This window comes from Gorilla gorilla, chromosome 5, assembly GCF_029281585.2.
Source record: "Gorilla gorilla gorilla isolate KB3781 chromosome 5, NHGRI_mGorGor1-v2.1_pri, whole genome shotgun sequence".
Lineage (NCBI taxonomy): Eukaryota > Metazoa > Chordata > Mammalia > Primates > Hominidae > Gorilla > Gorilla gorilla.
This window is the reverse complement of record NC_073229.2, coordinates 149,152,539-149,166,028: the sequence shown is the minus strand read 5'-3', so window position 1 is coordinate 149,166,028 and position 13,490 is coordinate 149,152,539. Positions and strand designations below refer to the sequence as shown.

At 38.5% G+C, this 13,490-nt stretch overlaps 1 protein-coding gene across 3 annotated transcripts in view; it reads right to left on the bottom strand.

Annotated features, from left to right (window-relative positions):
* Positions 1-13,490, bottom strand: part of RNF217 (ring finger protein 217) — a 135,793-nt gene that overhangs the window by 111,881 nt on the left and 10,422 nt on the right. The gene's annotated exons all lie outside the window — the stretch shown is intronic.

Sequence of the window (13,490 nt, the reverse complement as noted above, 5' to 3'; positions counted from 1 at the left end):
GTTTTTTATATAAAAAGTACAACCTTAGTGATAAAGAATATAATTCCTTGCTACATCTCTCTTCCTTCCCAGAGCTAGACACTCATAAATCTGATTTATGTTTTTTTTACTATACTATACACATTTCTCTGAACAATATATTGTGGCTTTATGTGTCCTTAAAATTCCACTGCTTTGAAACTGCTTTAATTCTGAAACTTGATCTTCTTTTCCTTAATATTGTATTTTCAATACATATATTCATGTTAATATGTAGAGATTTAGTTAAGATTATGTGCAGTTGAATATTCTACTTTATGAATATATCAGAGTTCTCTCATACATTTCCTAATGATAGAAATTCACTTCCAAAATAACTAAAAGAGTATAATTGGATTATTTGTAACACAAAGAATAAATGCTTGAGTGGATGAATATACCATTTTCCATGATGTGATTATTAAGTATTACATGCCTGTATGAAAACATCTCATATAACCCATAAATATACGTACCTATTATGTATCCACAAAAATTAAAAATAAAAAGAGAAAAACAGAAATTTGTTTCCAATAATGTTGGAGTATATATTCTCATACATACATCTTACACATGTGCAGGAGTTTTTCTGGGAACAAACAGTGTGTGAACATCCCTTTTTCCCCTATCCTAACCAGCACTTGGTACACACCAGACTTTTGGATCTTGCACTTTTAAGTGTGAGACACTATCTGGTTTTGCTGATTTGCATTATCCTATTAGTATGGATCATGTGACCTAAGAATGAGTATGAGCTTTTTTGTATACATTTATTGGCCATTAATGTCATTAAACTTTGCATTTCTTTTCTATTGGGTGCTTTGTCTTTTGCTTACTGATGTGTATGAGTTTGTATATACTATGGATAATAACCTTTTATGTCTTACATACATTATAAAACTATTTTCCCAGATGTGAATTGTCTTTTGTCTCAGTTTATAGTATCATTTTCCCCCTGCAGGAATTCTTTGCTTAGAGGGAATAAAGCTGAGTCATTTCCTTTCAGAGTTGTATTCCTCAGGTTCTAAGAAATATTTTTCCATACTAAGGTTATACAGACATCAGAAAATCAGTTCTACTAGTACACTTACAATTTGATTACACATCTAGGTCTTTAACATATCTGGACTTCATTTCTCCATATGATGAGATTTAAAAAACCTAATTTTTTATATGGAAAGTCTACCATCCTTGCACCTTTATTGAAATGTCCCCTCCCCTCCACTCTATTTTCTTTCTTTCTTTTTTTTTTTTTGAGAAAGGGTCTCAGTCTGTTGTCCAGGCTGGAGGTGTGATCACAACACACTGCAGCCTTGACCTCACAGTCTCAGGTGATTCCCACACCTCAAGTCTCCCTGGTAGCTGGGACTACAGGCATGCACCACCACACCTGGTTACTTTTTTGTATTTTTTGTACAGACAGGGTTTCTCTATGTTGCCCGGGTTGGTGTCGAACACTTGGGCTCAAATGATCCGCCCACCTTGCCTTCCCAAAGTGCTGGAATTACAGGCGTGAGCCACTATGCCTGGCCACTCTATTTTACTGACTATAGCACAACCACAATTATGTCCCAAGTTCCCATACACAAGTGGGTCTCATTATTAGCACTTTTCTCTGTTCCAGTAATTTGTTTGTACCTATAAAAATACAAAATGATTTAACTTATTGCTGTGGTGTGAATGTTTGCTTCTCCCTAAAATTCATGTAACACCCAAGGTGAATGGTATTAAGAAGTGGGGCTTTTGGGAGGTGATGGAGGGCTCTACCCTAATAAACGGGATAAATATCCTTACAAAAGAGGCTTCAGAGAGTTTGTGTTGCCCCTTCTGTCACGTGAGGATGCATAGAAGGTGCCATGCATGAGGAACAGGCCCTCACCAGACAGTGAATCTTCTGGTGCCTTGATGCTGAACTCTCAGCTTACAGAATTGTGAGCAATAAATTTCTGTCATTTATAAATTACCCAGTCTCAGTATTTTGTTGTAGCAGCACAGACTAAGACACTAACCCATTAAGTATCTTTTCCAAGAGTCTTACAGTTATTACAGGGCAAAGATTAAACCCAAATCATCTAACTCCAAGCCTCTTCCTACTGAGCCAGTAAGAAAATACTGCATTTGAAATATAGCCACAAAGCACCATAGGAAATTATCAATTAATTTTACTAGGGGTGAAAACATCATTAGGTATCTCCCCCACCCCCTTATGAAAGTGAAGCCTACCACAGAAGATGGAATAGAATGACTGGCATTAGTTTCAGTATTTAGTATCTACCTTTAATTATATAACCTGTAAGGTCCTTTTCATTAGTGACAAGTGAGGACATAAATCCACTAAACCACCACTCAGGCTCTAAATTTACATTTGTCCTGACCATATTTCACTCTCTACCTTAATCTTCTCATGTCTGTGTCCTCCTCTGTATACTAAATAAAGTACACAGTCGGAGTTCTATCCCACATCTTAGTTACCATGAAAACCAAATAATCACCAGAATCTGATTGTCTCTACATCACAAGACACAAAAGCCTTTTAAAACCAGTGGCTCTAAACCTTTTTGGGTAATGGTCCAAAGACTTAATAAATGTTATGGGCCCACTCATAAGATAAAAATTGATTTTACATAAAATTTCAGAGCATTTATGACCCTTCTGAAGACAATAAATAAACAAATAGACTCTCAAGTTAAGAACCTCTATTTGTGGTTGGGGCGGGGAGCGTTGAAGAAGAAATATATAGAAAGCTTTTCCTTAAAACAAATTACTCTATGAAGTGATCCTTTTACTGTGACACCTAGATGTGCTTCTTCCCTTTTCTTTCCCTTTCATGAACCAGCAGCAAACCTGCTAGCCAAGGAAAGATGAATGAATTCCCTTCACAGCTCTGCAATGTACTCATCAAAGGTAACACAGGTGAATAATGCAACCCCATTCCTATTTTTCTCACCAGGAAGTGAGTAAATTACTTTCACATACCATAAAGTCATCAACTTTTGACATATTTTACTTTATAAATGTATCAATTATATACCAAAGATGGCTTGAGAAACCAGTGTTTGCATATCATCTAGAAACCAAATGCCTTTAGAGGGTAGGTACATAAAGCAATTGTTTATTAATACTTTGTTTTCAGGCAAGATCTAGCATAGACTCATATGTGAATATATTATTAATAAATGATCTATAAAATGGCAATGATTATAAGTTATTATGTAAAATGTGTTACTGAAACAAAATTCAATGCAGGAATCCTTTTTTTTCTGGAGGCTGGGGGTGGGGATTAGACTACAGAATTTTCCCATACGTGAGGTACCAATGACCACATTTTTGCTATAGAAAATATCCAAGTATCTGGAAAGTGAGATAAATATTGAAAAAGTATCTTGTATTACCTTATGAAATATCTTCTATTTTTCAATAAAGTTGGTACTTTTGAGGAAAAATGCTAAACTGTCATGATCCAAAAATTAAATCCCATCACATTTACAGAGAAACTTCCTGCAAACATTGAATTTACTTTGAAGTGAGTTGATTCTTGACAGAAAGATGAATATGAGTGTGAAAGGAAAATAAATCTCAGGACCCCAAAAATCACTAAGCCAAGGGAAAAGTCAAGCTGGAAACTACATCAGGCAAACCTTCTTTCCCTTTTACTCCTAAATAAGATAGCTACAAAAATAAAAAAGCTACATAGCTACATACCTCCCTCACAATTTGCCCACAAGGAAATTCCTTGTGGGCCTCAAGATCTCTTTTTTTTTTTTGAGACAGAGTCTCGCTCTGTTGCCAGGCTGGAGTGCAGTGGCGCGATCTCGGTTCATTGCAACCTCTGCCTCCCGGGTTCAAGTGATTCTTCTGCCTCAGCCCCCGGAGCAGCTGGGACTACAGGTGCCCATAACCATGCCCGGCTAAATTTTTTTTTTTTTTTTTTTTTGTATTTTTAGTAGAGACGGGGTTTCACCATGTTCGCCAGGATGGTCTCTATCTCTTGACCTAGTGGTCTGCCCGCCTCAGCCTCCCAAAGTGCTGGGATTACAGGCATGAGTCACCGCCCCCGGCCAAGATCTTTACTCTATGTTAAACAGTTGTGTTGATTTTCACCCTGGCAATATATGATAGCGTATCTTCACAAGTCCAGGACAGAAAGTCATCCCTCTGCTCAACTGAGGCAAATGCATATCTGATTGCTTTCTCTGCCTTGCTGTTTATGTAAAAAGGCAGATTCACTGAGCCAGACTAAATTGTATATTCAGTGAATGGCTGATCAAGGACTCAAAAGAATGTAATCTTTTGTCTCTTATCTACCTATGGCCTGGAAGTCACTGCCCCCCCCACCGCCCCCCAAACCAATGTTTGGTCACATACTGATTGATGTCTCATGTCTTCCTAAAATGTATAAAAGCAAGCTGTACCCCGACCACCTTGGACACACTTATTGTCAGGACCTCCTGGGGATATGCCACAGTGCATCCTTAACTTCGCAAAATAAACTTTCTAAATTAATTGAAACCCGTCTCAGATATTTTGTGTTCACATGGGGAAAAATTCCAGTTAAATACCCTGTAAATAATTTAATGAGATATTACAAATTTAATGAATGTTTTAAACATAAAATATAAAATCAAATTTTAATTACTTTAATTTTTATCAATTTTTTCACAAACATTATAAACAGTATTCTTAAGCACCGTATAGTGTCTGTGACTGCTCACATCATCTAATTTGAGAATATTTTAAATTGAGTAAATTACTGCTCCTTAAATTACATTTATCCAGATATGCAGAGACAACTGAGAAATCAGTAATTAAACAAACGTACAGAGTTTATGTTCTTCTAAAATACAGACAACATGCACATGGAACACATCTATTTTAAAGATAAATACTTGAGGCTTTCTCATAAATTTTTTTAAAATCACACTGACATTTTACTACCTCCCACTGAAATACTACTGGTTTTATGATCAATATAGAGTGTAATTAGAGGGAAATTTCAGGACTCTATGAAATTAACAAATCAAAGTATGGAGGGAGAGGCAACTCAGTCATTCAGCATAAAATCAACAAAAAATCTTTGTTTAAGTTGTTACTTTATCACTCTACTCTAACCAAAAACAAAGAAAAGGACAGGCACAATCAAAACAGCTATTGTATGGTTAAGCCATGACCCCAAGGCCTTTGTCATTAAAGGTAGAGGATGTGGAACTTACACCAGAAGGGAACACTGTTATATAAAAAAAGAATTAGAAGGAAGAGAGGAATATGTGTAATTAAATAGGAATTAACTGGGGAAGCAAATGACTTATCCAAAACAATTCAACAAACTAAAAACAAGAACTAAATAGAATTACCAAAAAATTCCAATAACATTCTCTTAGAACTGAAGGTTGGCCAGTAAGACCTTTGTCATTTCTGGGAAGGGGAGGGTGGTAGTTCCTATTTGTTTTAAAAAGTAATGAAGATAAACTGCTGAGCATCAAATTAACGAAAGACTGAAAAAAAGCAAATTGCAAACTATTGAGAAGCAGAAGGTGGCTCAACTTTTTTGAAAAAACTGATTCTGACAATCAGTGAAATAATTATGGACATCTTCGCAAAAGATGTTTCCAAATATTTTGGCCAGTGACTTTTTACATGTCTCTGAAACCAAACATTAAAAACAAACAAACAAAAAATCCCTTCGAGATGGGTAAAATATGAGAGAATCAAGTTGAACAGAGGCTAATCCTACGTTGCTTGAAAGATAAAAACTGCAGCTGATACACAGAGTTGTAAAACCTAGGATGTCTCAACAGAAAGGCTGCAAGGACGTTCTGCTACACTAAAGACAATGCACTTCCAACACTTTTTAAAGGCAAAGATCCAGTAAGTGACAGGACATGAGACAGAGCAATCTCCACTACTTGTACACTAGTGCAAACCACTGTCACCTCTGACTACTGCAATTGCCTCCTAACCCATTTCCCTGCTTCTACTCTTGCCAACTCAACCCTTAAACACAATTCATTCTCCACACAGAAGCTAATTGTCTTGTTAAAGCACTAATTGTCATGTTACAGCTCAAGCAAACTGTCCGAAGATTTACCATCATAGTTGAAATAAAGTATAATTTCCACGGAGGATCTATACTATCTGACCCTCATATTACCTTTGTAAGTCATCTCTTTCAGATTCCCCTCTGCTCTCTGTGCTGCTGCAACCTCATTGCCTCCTTCAGTTCTTAAAACATGCCATGCCTATGCCCACCCCAGGCTTTGCACACTTGCTCGGGTCCTTCTGTCTTTGGTGCTCTGCGCCATGCTGGTATCTTTGTTCTGCTGACTCTTGCTGCCACCATTCTGCTCTCATCTCTCTACCTGTATTTGCCACACTGCCTTTCTAAACCCCTTTCCAGTCATGGTCACTTGCACACCCTCTCTATTTCCACATGCTTGCTCACTTAGAGAGCTGCCCACCCCTAACTCCTTTCTGCTACCCTCCCTGTGCAGCAACCATTTTTCAGACAATAGCCAAGTTCTAACTTTTTCTACTCCTACAAAGACAGCTTTCTCTTCCTAGAACACCTTAAGTCAACAATCAGCATCACACAATTGATAATAACAAGAGACAGACAAATTTGTAGGCAGACAGGGTCAGGTCCTTGGTGAAACCCGACCTTCAAGCCAAGACAGCCTGAAGCCTGAAAACGAAACTGCCAGCTCTGGATAGAGTCAATGACCAGAGTGAGAACTTCTATCACCATCTTACACTCCCTCTCTATTGGTTTCTTCTGGATGATACCTGTTAGCCAATCAAATGGTGCTTTTTCCAAAGACCACCCATGGACCAAGCCCTCAGCATGCATTCCCCCATTCCAAGCCCATAAAAACCTTGGACTCAGCCACACAGGCAGAAAGGGGAACTGCTTTCAGGGTGCCCTCTCCGCTGACAGCTTTGCTTCTGTTGCTCAATAAAATTATTCTCTGCCTTACTCACTCTCTGGTGTCCATGTGTCCACGTACCTTATTCCTCTTGGTCAGGGGACAACAGCCCAGACTTGCCAAGCTGTGGGCAGTGAGAACAAATGAGCTGTAACCCTCCCATTCACTGAGCTGCAGGCACCAGAAACGAATGATCTGTAACCCTCCCTTCTGCCCACTGAGCTGTGGGCGACGAGAATAAAGGAGCTGTAGCACACTCCCGCTTGTCAGACTACGGGAAAAAGAAAGCTGTAACACGTTCCCACTCACTGAGCTATGGGATTGAAGAGCTGTAACATTTCTTGGGGACTCAGACCTTGGGACTCCACAAGCGAGAACTGTAACCCCCCCTGGGGCTCCATGACTGCTGGCATCTCTGAGTTATCAGGCGCCACCGCATTCCCCTCATCTAGTTGCTGGCACCCAAGGCAGAAGCTGCTCACAGCATGCCTGGTTGATCCATGGGCTGAGCACAGAGCCACGGTGGGCACAGGATCTGGTCTGGGGCACAAGCGGAATGCAGCCTGCCAGGCTAAGCAGGCGGAGCAAGCACAGAAGTCCCTGAGTGAGGTCCAGGCAGAGGCAGCGGTGGCCAAAGAGATTTCTGACTGGTGAAGCAGCACAGAAGGAATCCTGTAACACAATTTATTCATATACATGGCCCCATATTTGCCTGGAGAGCTTTATTTTAACCTACTAAAGCTCTAAACTTTCTAAGAAGCTGGACCGTGGACTACTCTATAGGGACACATTGTTTATTTTTATCATAATGATTAGCATGGTGCTAAGCAAATATTTTGTGCTCAGTATTTTTTTTAATGTTTTTATCATTTTATCTTTAACAGAATAAGAATATGCCAGCTCTCCTCCCTTTTGATTTTCTTAAACCAACTGTATACTAGAGAACAGATCTACCAAGGTTTGACCACAGTAAAAAGAAGGAAAGTCTTAGCCAGTGGAAGAAAAGATTTCTCTATGTAAAATCTCTGCAACTCACTAATAACCTGAACATGTGCTTCAATTTGTTTTTTCAGAAAAGGTGATGAGATTAACAGTAATTCCTCCATCTTGTCTCAGTCACAGTCTTATGACCAGAAGCAGACACTTTATGATATGACTGTGCACGGTTAAGGGTAATTTATGGCCACAGGTCAGCATGTTGTTAATGAGGCTGTGAGGAGACTGCCTGCTTGACCTTGACCTCCTTACCACCCTAAGCAAACCAACAGAGCTCTGTCAAATCCATTTAGATTGTAATAAGCCAAAAGCATATTAGAACAGAGCAATCTAAATGCTCCCATGATTTTTTCAGCATCTTAATTTTAATACATGAATTAATGATATAAAACATTTTGCTGACACCGGTAATTGTGAAAGCAATGTTTTAGAACTGGCTTCATTATTTTATAATCTTTGTTCAGCATTTAGTGATCCTAAGCTTCAAAGGTCCATGTTCAATTTATTTTAATACTCTGTTTTAACAACTATTATAACTGAAAAGACACCTCTATACAGGCAAAGAGATGCACAAGTATGCACTGCTGCTTGTGCTTTCTAAATCATTATACTTACTTTGGTGTCTCATCTATCAATTATGCAAAGGTTGTGGCTGAAATTCAGCTAGTACATTTGTACTTTCCCTGATGTTAATCTTGCAACTAGTCAGAAAGTGTTAATGTTTTATATTATTTTTAAAAAGGGTTAATAACTCTCTCTGAAGCTCTTCATTTGGATGATTTTTAAGTAGGATGGAAAATTCTGATTCCAAGTTTTTAGTTTGTAGATATACTAGTGATTTTTAAGAGAAAAGCATGTATGAACAGTTTGTTTTAAAAAATCTTGAGAACAAACAAAAAAACGAGCAAAGTATCAGGAAAAAATTACTATCCTTTCAGGGTTTTCCTGCTCAGCATTCCTTCTAAGCTTTCCCTTCATCTCGAAGGAAAAGCCTCAATGATTCAAAAGGTGACATAATAAAAACTAAGAACAAAAGAAAGGTAAACCCAAGGGTTATCTATTCTGGTTGATTTAAGCTACACCTGAGGCCAGATACATTGGCTCACACCTGTAATCCCAGCACTTTGGGAGGCCCAGGCAGGTGGATCACTTGAGGCCAGGAGTTCAAAACCAGCCTGGTCAACATGGTGAAACCCCATCTCTAGAAAAAGCACACACAAAAAATTAGCTGGGTGTGGTGGCACACACCTGTAGTCCCAGCTACTCGGGAGGCTGAGGCAAGAGAATCACTATGAAGAATCTATCTAAAAAAATAAATAAATAGGCCAAGCGTGGTGGCTCACACCTATAATCCCAGCATTTTGGGAGGCCGAGGCAGGTGGATCTTGAGGTCAGGAGTTTGAGAGCAGCCTGGCCAACATAGTGAAACCCCATCTCTACTAAAAATACAAAAAATTAGCTGGGCATGGTGGCGGGCACCTGTAATCCCAGCTACTCGGGAGGCTGAGGCAGGAGAATTGCTTGAACCCAGGAGGTGGAAGTTGCAGTGAGCCAAGAGTACACCACTGCAGTCCAACCCAGGTGACAGTGTGAGGAAGGGAGGAAGGGAGGAAAGGAGAGAGGGAGGGAGGGAGGGAGAGAGGGAGGGAGCGAGTGAGGGAGGGAAGAAACTACACCTGTAATACATGAACTTAACTGGAAATGACTAGGCTTAGATTTGTAAAAATTAAGATCAACAAATATTCCCCTTGTGACACAAAAATAACCATGAGAACTTGACAAACAGTATGTATATATATGTCTATGTATACATATATACACACATACACATATACCATATAAGTTTAACATAAAGCACCAACACTTGAAGACACATGGAATATACTTCTTTCTTTAATTTTAGGAGCCTATTGTTTTCAAAGTGTTTGTTTTAAAAAATATCTTGAGGAAGAAAAATGATAACATAGGAAAAATATTTTTTAAAAATCTTGAGGTGGAAAAATGATAACAGGAAAATTAAAACACTGAAGTTAAGAGTAAAACTAGTTAAAAGTAGGATTAAATGAGAATTTTGGGATTGCCCCTATTGTTTTCCACCAAGAGCATCTCTGGCAAGAGAATCAAAGTCACTTTTCCCACTTTGGTTATATATTCATATGAAAAAACTGGACTGATTGCGGTGGCTCACACTTGTAACCCCAGCACTTCGGGAGGCCCAGGTGGTTAGATCGCTTGAGCCCAGGAGTATAAGACCAGCCTGGGCAACATGGCAAAACTCTATCTCTACTAAAAAACAAACAAAAAATAATTAGCCAGGCATGGTGGTGCACGCCTATAGTCCCAGCTATTCGAGAGGCTGAGGTGGGAGGATTGCTTAAGCCTGCAAGTTAGAGGCTGCAGTGAACCATGACTGAGCCACTGCACTCCTGCCCAGGCAACAGAGTGAGACACTGTCTCAATGAATGAATGAATAATTCATTAATTAATTACTTTCAAAAAGATGGGCTACAATCTGGCCATATCAGAGTCACTTGTGATTTCACCCAACAGCTCTACTTAGATGAACATAAATTAATAATACACTAAACTCTAAACATTAGGAAAAATGGCTTACAAGCAATTGTTTCATTTTTCCTGCTGTTTTAAATTGTTAAGCAACCGGGGGGAAAGCTGTGGTGATTAAACTTGCCACATACAACTCAGAGCTCATGAGTTTCATGAACACTGAGTGTGGCCAATAATCATGTGAGTAAATAAAGCAAGAATCAATACCACAAAAAGGGAAGCAATTTGCCAGGTAGCCTATAATTAGCTTTTGAATCTTACCGTAGAGAATATTATTGAGGCAAATAGCTTAGAAAGATTTAAAAAGGGATTAGTCATTCACATGAATGAAAAAGCCCAGAATTTAGTTACCTGAGCCAGGGGGCAAAGGTGGAGTGGGGCAAACACAATAAAAGCAATACGCCTCTTCTGTTCCAGAGAATACAGATCTCTAACAGGAAGAAACTCGAGGACAACATCTATGCTTCTGGAAACATAAACAGCTATCTATTCAAGAAGATACGAATCACACGATAACATCACCCACACAAACTAGAATACCACAAACAAACTGTAGGCCAATTTCACAAAGATTGACTAGGATGGTTAATTCTGCAGTGTCATTAGATACAACACTATTTCTATACAGAATATATCTAGACTACAAAAAAAATCTGTTACATGAACTCCTTTCATTAACAAAGATATTCCTAAGTTTTTCAAATATTTTAACCTCAGCTGAAGCTGTAATTTTGATATACTCTAATGGAAAGGAAATTATGCTATACAGAATAATATTAAGTGTTGTTAATCAGAATTATTGGAAGCTGACCCTGACACCTTGACGTATTTCAATTACAGTGGAACTACCTAAAATATTTAATTTTATAAGATAATAGCTTTCACGTAAGTTTTCTTTAAAACTACATGCATCTGTATTATTAAATTATTTAAAGATAAAGCCCAAAAAACACACCACCAAAGTTATTTACCAATAGAATGATATGAATTGGAAATATTTAATTAAATGATTGAAAAGACATAAAATTTTTTTAAAAAATTAAAATTCAGGCTCGAAAGCTAATTCACCACATTCTTGATTTTTCTCTTAAGTAGTGGAGGTTTTAAAATATGGCCCCAAATTCTCTCACACTTGCCCAAAATAAGTTGAGGTCAATGTCCCTTCCCCTTGAATCCGGGCAGGCTTATGACTGCCTCACCAAAGTGATGCTGAGGGCCTTCCAAACTTAGGGCAGAAAATGTCATGCAGCTTCCACATCCCTTGGGATGCTGGCTCCAGGGAAGGCCAGCCTGCAAGTAAGAAGCCCTGAGACTGCCATGTTGTCAAGGCCATGTGTGGGCACTCGGTAGACAGCCACAGCTGAGCTCACTGACAACAGCCGGCATCAGCTGCCAGCCAAGTGAGTGACCTGACATCTGACTACAACCAAATGAGAAACCCCGAAAGTGAACTGACTGGCTGAGGCCTTCCCAAATTCCTGACCCACAATGTCATCATCAAAATAAAATCGTTCTTTTTTTTTTTTTATGTTCCTAGGTTCTGGAAGAATCTGTTAAACAGGAGACAGTAACCAGAACAGGTATTGTAATTAAAGAAGACACACCTCAGTGATAGATGGGATACTAGCATAAAGACTCAGGCCACAGTAGTTCACTGGATTGATGCAAGTCATTGGGGTTTCTGCCATTACTTTTGCACCAATCTAAATAAATGAATTGTGGAATAAGATGTCAAAAGTTCCGATTCAAATAGTTACCTTACTTTTTATAGCAAACATATTATAATTTATTTTCAATCATTCATTCAGGCTTTAACAAATATTTATTGAGCACCTATTCTCTTCTGGGCTTTGTGCTAGGTGCTAGTTATGAAAGTAGCTCAAAGAATAATGGGGGAGAACCAAGGTAATAAACATCAAATTATCACATACCATATAATTATAAAAAGAGGTAAATACAGTGGTGGCAGAGTAAAAAGGACTCTAAGAACCTTAACAGCAGGACTAACTCAGGTGGTGATATAAGGAAGACTGAGTCAGTGAAGCGAAATTAACCATGAGAAGAACACTCAATGGCTGGAAGGAGGAGAGCTGGAGTGATAGAAGAAGGGACTGAAGAGGATGCAGAGGCCAAATCTTATCCACAGTGTTATGAGCTGGGATCTCTATGTGAAGCAATGAGGAGGTCTTACAGGTTTTTAAACAAGAAAATGAAATATTGAAATTTTCATTTAAAAATATCACTTTGCCTATCTATTCAAATAGTTTACATATTGATGATATTAATTCCTACTGTATTAATTATTTGTGGAATAAACTTAAACATCCACTCTACTTATAGAGTATGTATAACACACAAAGTGTTAGGAAATTAGTAAAAAACAGATTAATAATGTCTTTACATGCATCAAGCTTTGTAGTCTAATGGAAGCACAGAGCAGGAAACAGATGATTTAAATACAGTGAAACAAGAATAATTGTATAGAAGATTCCTATATAGTTTGATAACCTTAAGTAAAGAAGGTTATCAAAGAATATAGGAAGGATGCTTAATCTAGATATAGGGGGTCAAGAAGATTCTCCCAGAAGAATGTGGAAGCTGAACTAGAAGAATGGGTGTGAATGGGGCAAAGAGAGTTAGGGCAGCAAGGAAAGAAAGAGGATTCCCCTAAGACAGAACTTCATGTCACTAAAGGTAAAGGCTCATAATTCAGAGTCATGGAGCATTCAAAGAAGAAAAAATTTAATATCTCTATAGGTGTAGTGGGACAGTTGAGAAAGAAAGCTCAGAGGGACACACAGGAGTCAGAATGCACAGGGACATGAGATACTGTTACAAAGTTTAAATTCTAATCTATTAGCAAGAAGCAGGTGTTGAAAGGCTAAGAAGGAGAGTGCCAAGACCGGTCCAGCATTTTATAAAGAACCCTCTGGCACATGTGTGGAGAGTAAGTTGGAGAGAGCCAAGAGAGCATCACTGGGACCAAGTAGG